Here is a 10545-nt window from a genome sequence, read left to right on the forward strand (position 1 = left end):
TTTCAGTTCGGTTCAAGCACCTTCGGGTTTCACCTCTTTAATCTCTTAGCCTTATTCTTCTTTTATTTTTTCTTTATGTAGTTGTGGTGTGTGGCTACGATTTCTTCCTTCCAATCGGCGTTAGTATTGATAGGTTAGATAGATGTGTGTTAGGATGCCAATTCAATTCGTTAGATACGTAATTTTGCTAGATGCTTGTGAGTTAGGATACGTTAGTTTAATTATCGTTAGTTTAATTCAACACTTTAATTAATTTGATTCACTTTGCATTGCTTTTAAGTGAGTAAAATAGAGTGGCGTACATCTCCTTGAGTTCGACCCGTAGCTACGATTGATCCGTACGCTTGCGGTTATTATTTCTTGTAAACAATGGATAGGCCCATAAACTGGTCAATGATCTTGTAGCTAGGCTTGACCACAAGTGAGAATAGTTCTCTGGCGTACACGGCAATAGTATCTACATGTCACAAGGGAAAGAAATCATAAATAAATTATAAACCCGGGTGCGGATATAACACTGAGAGTGGTGTCCCCATGTTCAGGGATCGGCTATGTGTTCCCAAGGATGATCAGTTGAGGAACGAAGTGTTGTCAAAAGCCCACGATTTTCTTTATTCGATCCAACCAGGTAGTACCAAGATGTACAGAGACTTGAAGGGACACTACTGGTGGAGTGGAATGAAGTGGGATGTAGCTGAGTTTGTGGCTAGGTATCTCACTTGTCAGTAAGTGAAGGCAGATAGATAGCAGTCCCATGGCCTTTTACAGTCACTGCCCGTGCTAGAATGGAAGTGGAAACATGTTACCATGGACTTCGTCACTGGGCTGCCCCGTACACCCAGGGGTATTGATGCCCTATGGGTCATTATGGATAGGTTGACGAAGACAGTTCATTTCATCCGCATTAAGGTCACCTATTCGATGGATAAGTGATGAGCACATTTATGTGTGAAATTATCCCATTTAATTCTGCATTTTTATCTTCTTAGAAGGGATCTATTTGGGTACTTTTCTATATTTTCAGGGTACAGGGGTATTTTTGGCATATGGGAAGAATTGGAGAAAAAGTGCATTTTCGGTGCCTAAATTGAGAAAACCAAGTTGGAGGAGTTCAATGCTACACAAGCCCGGCCCAATGAAGACCTCTTGTATTTTCGGGTTCAAGCGGTGGTCCCCACCTAGTTCCATCGAATTTGATCTCAGGGGTAAAAATGTAAAGAGGGTGTTACAGGGTCATGCACATAAAAGATGCTGAGTTGAAGGATTCGATGCCATCTAGGCACCAGTCTACCCATAGATTGACTCACATGTGATCAAGGGCAAGATGGGAAGAAGTTTCACTGAAGACCCAAATCTCTCATGGATTCTCTATCTCTACTTCTCTTCCATCTCTCACGTTCTCTTTTTATTTTTTTTATTATTAAATTCTTTTTTTAAGAACAATAGCTATAAAAACCCACGGATAGATTAGGAGAGGAATCCCATGGAAGCAGGCAGCCATGCCCTCTTCTCTTCTTCTTCATATTTTTCGTCATTCTTCTTTTGTTTCCTTTTTGTTTTGTTTTTGGATCTTGGGTTCCGTAAGGGGAGGAGGATCATCGTTCTAGCAGCTTCATCTCCATAGATCGTCGTCACCATTGCTGCCCTTTGTCTCTTCACACCATGATTGGCTAAGTTCCCTCTGTCTTTAGGTGTAGATGAGCTAATGGTGTTTGCTATTGAAAATTCTGGTTTGCATTCTTGATTGCTTCATGTTGAGACCCAATCCCTGTTTGGATGATTTTAATCGATGTATTTAGTTGAAAAATTTTATTTCTGTGATTCATTATTTTTCATTCAAACAATGGTATTTTGTTCTTATGTGGTTGTACCGATGATGGATTATAGCTGAACGAACTAAGCGTGCCAAGCCCTATAAGCGAAGGATGATAGTAATCATCAAGATAGTCCATACCTAGGAGGAACCCTACATTCTGTGGTACTATTAAGCCTGTGGTTATAATAAACCGAAGCATGCAACCGAATTGAATAGCAACCCATTGGGGATTCGAACCCTAAAGATAATCTTCTCCCGTATTTGCATATCGTGTTAACTTAGATTTGTTTCTTTTGTTCTTAGTTTAAAAATAAGATTTAATGCATTTTAATTTTCATCACTTTCATCTAATCATCTTAGTAATTTAGCCTTCTAGTTCCCCGTAGATCGACCTCTTACTTGCTACTTGCTAGATTAATTTGGGGTTTTATTTTTGATCAGTTAACGACATGATCAAATTTTGGCACCGTTGCAGGGGAACCGAAGCACAGTTGCTAAGATTGATTGAGTTGTTTTGTGTTACTTTGTTTTAGTTTTAATTTTATAATTCCAGAATTTTTATTTTTATTTTTAATCTCTTTATTAGGTTAATTTTAGTATACCTAACATTCTCTTTGTCTGTGCAGGAAGCCGAGTAGATTGAGTAGGACAAGCTGTCCGTTTGGTTTACTTTTAATTCCTAGACTTTATGTAATTAGGGTTATTTTATGTAATTTTTTTTATTTTATTCCAGCATTAGATTGGGTGTTTAAGTTTAATTTTAATTCTCCCAGCCCCATAAGATCATATGTGTAACCGTTCATCGGGGGCAGCACGTGGAATTGCGCAACCACCAACACCAGGTAAATATTTTCGTTAGTTTTAAATTAGTCAATTTTTTACTTTTTAGTTCTGATTTTTATTGAGTTTTTTTTTTATTAGTTATCACTTTTTAATTTACTAGTTTTAATTTTTATTTAATTAGCACGTTCAACTAGTTGTTTGTTTTATGCATGGTCGGCGTTCTTTGCACCCCAACCTGACTGCCATTGACCTAGAAATAGAGCGATCTATGGCTAGACCTAGGGATAAGGATAATAATAATAACATGGGTGACGGAAATCAGCCAGGAAGGCCACTAAGTGAGCACTTCACTCCAACTGCCTATACCCCTGCATCTTGTATTCAGTTGCCTGCCATTGAGGCCACTCAATATGAGATCAAGTCCAGCATCATACAGATGTTACCATCCTATTATGGACTTGCTAATGAGGAGCCTTACAAGCATCTTGATGAGTTCTTAGAGGAATGCTCTATAGTCAAAATCCAAAACCTCTCTCCAGATGCCTTAAAGTTGCTTCTGTTCCCATTTTCCTTAAAGGACAAAGCCAAACATTGGCTTCATTCCCTTGATTCGGTTAGGATTTCTACATAGGCGGAAATGCAGCAGGAATTTCTAAAAAAATTCTTCCCCATTGGCCAGACTAATAGCCTTAGAAGAGCCCTTACTAGTTTCTCCCAATTAGAGGGCGAACAATTTCATGAAGCATGGGAGAGACTCAAGGAATTACTTAGGAAGTGCCCCCACCACGCTGTCCCAAAATGGCAGTTAGTCCAGTGCTTTTATGATGGCCCCCATGACCAATACAGGCAGATGGTAGACTCCTCTTGTGGTGGAACATTTATGCACAAGAATGAGATTGAAACATGGGATCTTTTTGAAACCTTAGTGAGAATTCCCAACATCATGCTTCGGCCTTTTGGACTGAGATTCCACACATAGGGTAACCAAAGAAGGGCGATCTCTATGAGATCAACCTAACTGTAGATATGACTACTAAGGTTAATATGTTGCCCAAGAAATTAGACTATTTGATGTCTATAGGGCAGTATCTTATGTCCCCTTTCCCAATGAGTTTTCCTCCACCCAATCAGACTGAAGCCTGTGCCCTATGTGCTAGCCCTAGTCACTATGTGATTAATTGCCCTTCGGCTACACAATACCCTGAGTTTGTTCAGGAGCAGGTGCAAATGGCTCAAAGTTTCCCTACACCGGGTAATGATCCCTTTTCCAATACTTATAACCTGGGATGGCGAAACCACCCAAACTTTTCATGGAGAAACTCAGTACCTAATAACCCTCCAAACCCACCATATAGGCCACCATTTAATATTCAAACCAATGCATATAGGGGTGGACAGCCACCCTATCCTCAACCCCACCAGAATCAATCCTTTGAGGAAAAGGTGCTAAAAGCATTAAGTGGACTCGAGCAGAACACATAGCTGCTTCACTTTCATACTCAGTCCATTAATAAGCTAGAGATCCAACTGGGTCAGCTAGCCGATGCTATAAATAGGAGGGAGGCTGGCCAATTACCAAGGCAGTCAATAGGTAACCCAAATAGTCAAACGGGTCTAGGGAAAGAGCAAGTCCAGTCATTCACAGTCCTGAGGAGTGGCAAAAGGATGGAAAAACCTAATGCACCCTTAGCCACTAATGGGATGCTGCACACTAGTTCTCAAGGTCAGGGAGAGGCTGAGTCAACCAGAGAGAAATCCGATGGTGATGTAGACACACATGATTCCATTACTGAACCACCACCTATGAAACCTACTCATCAGTTCCCGAGGAAGGGGCTGCACATTCCTATTGTGGACGGACCATCATCTGATTCTTACATTCTAAAGGTCCCTTTTCCCCAAATCCTTCAGACACCATCTTACCCCCTTCAAGGTAAACAGGGTGAAAAGATGCAAGAGATGATCAACTTGTTCCAACAAGTTTGCATCAATCTCCCCCTCTTGGATGCTATCAAGCAAGTTCCTGCTTACGCTAAGTTTTTGAAAGACCTCTGCACTCAAAAGCGTAAGTTGAGAACTCAAATCCCTAAGACCGTCCATTTAACTAAAAAGATTAGTTCAATAATTTCCAGGCACCTACCCCCTATGCTTTGGGACCCAAGTACGCCTCTTATTTCATGCATCATTGGAGTTCTCTCCATAAGTAGGGCACTACTTGATTTAGGGGCTAGTGTGAATATTTTGCCTAGTTCAGTCTATGATAGATTTGGTTTAGGAGATTTGAAACCCACTGAGGTTATCCTTCAGTTGGCTGATCGTTCAATCAAAACACCTTGTGGGTTGTTAGAAGATGTTTTAGTGAAGGTGGAAGAATTATACTTTCCTGTGGACTTCCTTGTCCTGGATATGGATACAGCCAACACAGCCAAGCTTCCCCCTATCATTTTAGGGCACCCCTTCTTAGCTACTATAAATGCTTGCATAAATTGTAAATCGGGTGCCATGGACATCTCTTTTGGGAATAAGAAGCTTAGGCTCAACATCTTCAATGCATCCTTAGGTTCCTTTAGAGAAGAAGAGTGTTTTGCATTGGATTTATTAGACGAAGTTGTGGCTGATCACATTTCTCATAGGCTTATTAATGACCCTTTGCAGCACTATGTAATGCTTGGAGATGAGTCTGAGGCATACACTAAAGAGGTGCATACTTTGCTAGATTTCTCACCCTTTTTAGAATGGCCACCTCGGATAGTTAGGTTTGAGCCGCTTCCCCCTTTGGTTACATCTCCCCAACCTTCTTCTAAACCGACTCCTTGGTATGATTTGATCCTTGACCCTCCATGAGTCAGTCTGAGTCTGGCTGAAGACTCTAAACTTAGCGCTATATGGGAGGCAACCCACTATTTTTTTTTCTTTCTTTAGTACTTTTGTTTTTATGTTTGTTTGTTTTTTTTTTTAGGTAGCTGCTACTGCTTGCTGGATGCACTATTCTGCCGTATGTTGCTAATTTCTGGTACACTCCTTCCCTTATCCCTATTTTTATTCTTCTGCATGCATGGAGGACACTGCATACTTTAAGTGTGAGGGGGGGGGTGTGAGACCGATTGATAGATTTTTATTGTTTTACATGTCTCTCTGTTACTTTGATGCAAAATGCAGGAGAGAGAGACTTAGGAACCCTAATCTGAAGTAATGAAAACCCTATTGAGAGGACAGTAGCTAGTATGTATCCTAAGGTGGGTTTTGACTCAGACAATATGAGCCCCATCTTGTCAAAGGGACAGACCACATGGCTGTCTTGTGTTTCTTTGAGCTTTTGGTTAGGAGTTGAGACCAAGTTTAGTTTTGGCATGACAAAAAAAAAAAAATAAATAAATAAATAAAAGTAAGGGTTGAATTCTTTAGAGCTAGACAGGGCACTCCGCCTCAGGAAGTGAGGTGACTTGATCGACACTCCTTGGGGTGAAACCACTGAAAAAGAACATAAAAGTAAGAGTTGAATTCCTTGGAGCTAGACAGGGCATTTCACCTCAGAAAGCAAGGTGACTTGATCAACACTCCTTGGGGTGAAACCTCTGAAAAAGAACTCTAGCATCACTATCCTTGTGGATATATGTAAGAAACAAAGCTACCAAGTAGCTCGGGTGTCTTGTGTAGTGACCCTGAATGTCATTTGAGGAACAGTAGTGGAGTAACAAATGGAGTTCATTGTGAAAAAAAAAAAAGAAGAAAAGGAAAGAAGAAATGTCATTGCCTTGGTACAATTGTATGGTAAAAAATGCTCCGAAGCCTAAAGTCCTTAGTGCCCTTGACGTCATGAGTGGTCTTACCTTAAGTAAGGTGGTGTTTGGAACATATGGGGAGATTCCCTAATTAAGATGTGTACTTGTTGCTAGAATCAATATTGGGTACTAAGAGCTTAAGTGTGGGGGTACCTTTGCCTTCTTGATCCTAAGAAGAACATCTTAGTTTCGGGTTTGGTGTGTGCCTCTTACCCATTGTCAAAATTTAAACTTGCAATCATGAATTTTGTGTGTATATTCCCTGCAAACACTCATGAGACAAAACACGCCCACTAGGGGTAACCTAGGGGTTTAAAGGCTTGTTGCACATGCTAAGTGCAACCGTGATTCCTACGACAGTGAGTTAGGTTTTTTTTTTTTTGTTTTCTTTATTTTCTTTTTGCTCGAGGACTAGTAAAATCTAAGTGTGGGGGTATTTGATGAGCACATTTATGTGTGAAATTATCCCATTTAATTCTACATTTTTATCTGCTTAGAATGGAGCTATTCGGGTATTTTTCTATATTTTCAGGGTACAGGGGTATTTTTGGCATATGGGAAGAATTGGAGAAAAAGTGCATTTTCGGAGCCTAACTTGAGAAAACCAAGTTGGAGGAGTTCAATGCTACACAAGCCCGGCCCAATGAAGACCTCTTGTATTTTCGGGTTCAAGGGGTGGTCCCCACCTAGTTCCATCGAATTTGATCTCAGGGGTAAAAATGTAAAGAGGGTGTTACAGGGTCATGCACATAAAAACTGCTGAGTGGAAGGATTCGATGCAATCTAGGCACTAGTCTACCCATGGACCGACTCACATGTGATCAAGGGCGAGATGGGAAGAAGTTTCACTGAAGACCCAAGGGCATAATCGTAATTTCATAAAATTGAGAAATTTTCAGAAGATATCCGATATTGGGCTTATACGTCTGAAATATTAATTGGAGCAACTTTAATTCTCGGGTTGGGTCCATCCGGGGTCAGGATGGAGAGATATTCTCAAAAAAAGAATTTTGATCAAATTTATAATTTAGATTAAACTCTCTCTCCTCCCTAATATCTCTCTCTCATCTACTACGGTTCTATCTCTCCAACTTCAATTCTCTCTCTCTCTCTCTCTCTCTCTCTCCCTCTCCCTCTTAAATCCCTCAGGGTCCCACTTTTCCTAATTCTATTCCACTCCGTTCTCTCTCCTCTTATATCTCTTCTTTCCAAATCTCTCACAGATTCTCTATCTCTACTTCTCTTCCATCTCTCACATTCTCTTTTTGGTTTTTTCATTATTAAATTTTTTTTTTAAAAACAATAGCTATAAAAACCCACGGACAGATTAGAAGAGGGATCCCATGGAAGCAGGCAGCCATGCCCTCTTCTCTTCTTCTTCTTATTTTTCATCTTTCTTCTTTTGTTTCTTTTTTGTTTTGTTTTGGATCTTGGGTTCTGCAAGGGGAGAAGGATCATCGTTCCAGCAGCTTCATCTCCATAGATCGTCGTCACCATTGCTTCCTTTTGTCTCTTTGTACCATGATTGACTAAGTTCCCTCTATCTTTAGGTGTAGATGAACTAATGGTGTTCGCTATTGAAAATTTTGGTTTGCATTCTTGATTGCTTGATGTTGAGACCCCATCCCTGTTTGAATGATTTTAATCGATGTATTTAGTTGGAAAACTCTGTTTCTGTGATTCATTATTTTTCATTCAAGCAATGGTATTTTGTTCTTCTGTGGTTGTACCGATGATGGATTATAGCTGAACGAACTAAGCGTGCCAAGCCCTATAAGCGAAGGACGATAGTACTCGTCAAGATAGTCCATACCTGGGAGGAACCCTACATTTTATGGTATTATTAGGCCTGTGGTTATAATAAACCGAAGCATGAAACCGAATTGAAAGATAGTCTTCTCACGTATTTGCATATCATGTTAACTTAGATTTGTTTCTTTTGTTCTTAGTTTAAAAATCAGATTTAATGCATTTTAATTTTCATCACTTTCATCTAATCATCTTAGTAATTTAGCCTTCCAGTTCCCCGTAGATCGACCCCTTACTTGCTACTTGCTACTTGCTAGATTAATTTAGGGTTTTATTTTTGACCGGTTAACGACACGATCAATAAGCTAGCTCGCTTATACATTGATAACGTGGTTCATCTGCATGGAGTTCTAGTTAGCATCGTCTCAGATCGGGGCCCCAGGTTCGCATTCAAGTTCTGGGGTGGATTCCAGAAACTTATGGGTACCTTGTTGAGTTTTAGCACTGCCTTCCATCCGCAGACAGACGGGCAATCGGAAAGAATAATATAGACATTGGAAGATATGCTCCGAGCTTGTGCCATTGACATGCAGGGTAACTGGGAGGAGCACATCTCACTTATCGAATTTTCCTCTAACAATAGTTACCAAGCTACCATCGGTATGGCACCATTTGAAACTCAGTATGGGAAGAAGTGCCGGACTCCGTTATACTGGGATGAGGTAGGTGAGCAACGCATCCTTGGGCCCAAATTGATCCAAGCAACTTATGAGAAGGTGGACTTGATCCGTGAACGGATCAAGGCTGCCTAGTCTAGGCAGAAAGGCTATGCGGACCTAAGAAGAACAGATCTAGAGTTCTCCATGGGTGATAAGGTGTTTCTCAAGGTGTCGCCCACCAAGGGTGTGATGCGATTCAGCAAGAAGGGCAAGCTAAGCTTAAAATTTATTGGGCCCTACGAAATCCTTGCGAAGGTCGGACTAGTGGCTTACCAGTTGGCACTCCCACCCTCTTTGGACGGCGTGCATGATGTCTTCCACGTGTCTATGTTACGAAAGTACGTGCATGACCCGAGCCATGTCTTATCTTAAGAACCACCGGAGCTGGCAGTGGATATGTCTTATAAAGAACAGCCCGAGAAGATTCTGGACAGCAAGGTGGTGAATCTTCACAATCGACCTATTCACTGCGTAAAGGTGAAGTGGTGCAACCACCTGGAGGAAGAAGTGTTGTGGGAAGCTGAAGTGGAGATGCGGGTGAAGCATCCTTCCCTTGGATTCTTATAAGGTACGCCCAATTTCGGGGATGAAATTTCTTGTAAGGTAGGGGGAATGATATATTCGCACCCAGGTTTGCTAATTATTTATGAATCTCTTCCTTATAACGTGTAGATACTGCTGCCGTGTATGTCGGAGAACTGTTCTCACTGGTGGTCAAACCCAGCTACAAGATCATTGACCAGTTCACGGTCCTGCCCGTCAAAGAGAGGTTCCTCAATCGGGAGTGGGGGAGATTTATCGATGGTGACTTCGTTGACTATCCTCCTAGCATGAGCCCCCAGAGTGAAGAGTACCGGAAGGCTCTCCCCGTGTCTCCACATTTGGGAACCTCCCTCAGCGATGAGCTTAGCATCGCGGTCGGGAAACTCTTCGGGATCACGAAGGACACGTCGTGACGGTCTAGGGGTAAGTTACTGCCCTGAAGTGTGCTAGTGTACCCTCCCCTCTATGGCCTTGAAGTGTGGGCCAAAGTCCAACAACTTTTCTTATGTTTCTGCCCTTACAGCAGCGACGGAGTCACAGACGGACTCACAAGACTAGTTCCATCCATGGATTTGTCCATGCTGTTTAATACTTTTGGGTGTTTTCCTTGTTTGGGGCCCACACCCCGTGCCCCGGGCATTTGTACTTGAGCCACTAGATAAGGTGGACCCCACCAATGGTTTCCTTGTGTGTGTGCTATGTTGGTGGGCCCACTAGCCTATAGATGCATTTAAATGTGTTTTATTCTAAGTGCCCTAAACCAAGTAGGCCCTAAGTGGGCCACTTGCTATAAATACTTAGCTCAACCTTCTATTGGCTCTTTCATTTCTCCTACCAACCAAAACCGTGAAGGCTTGGAGAGCATTGAAGGAGAAGAAGGAAGTGATTGGAGGAGGGCTGGAGGTGGACTTGATCCATTGGCTCATCAAGTTAGGTGAGTGCCTTTCCCTTCTTCCCTCTCTTTCCATTTCGAATGGGGGAATCCCTTCTTGGATCGATTCCAGCTTAGGGTTTCTTTGTGGAACCCAATTTTATCCGTTGGCCTCCTAAATGGAGTCCTACCCCTTCCTTAATGCCACCCATAACCCTAGCAACCTGAGCTGCTGTTCCAAGCTTTAAGACTTAAGCCTAGGAATGGTGAAACCCTAGAACT

At 41.7% G+C, this 10545-nt stretch overlaps 1 non-coding gene across 1 annotated transcript; it reads right to left on the minus strand.

Moving 5' to 3' along the window:
- Window positions 1-3284: 3284 nt before the first annotated feature.
- On the minus strand, window positions 3285-3391 carry LOC122653367. The gene has a single exon (XR_006331798.1). It is a non-coding gene; the product is annotated as a small nucleolar RNA R71 (small nucleolar RNA).
- Window positions 3392-10545: the final 7154 nt, after the last annotated feature.

This window comes from Telopea speciosissima, chromosome 2 (genome assembly GCF_018873765.1).
Source record: "Telopea speciosissima isolate NSW1024214 ecotype Mountain lineage chromosome 2, Tspe_v1, whole genome shotgun sequence".
In the NCBI taxonomy this organism is placed as follows: Eukaryota; Viridiplantae; Streptophyta; class Magnoliopsida; order Proteales; family Proteaceae; genus Telopea; species Telopea speciosissima.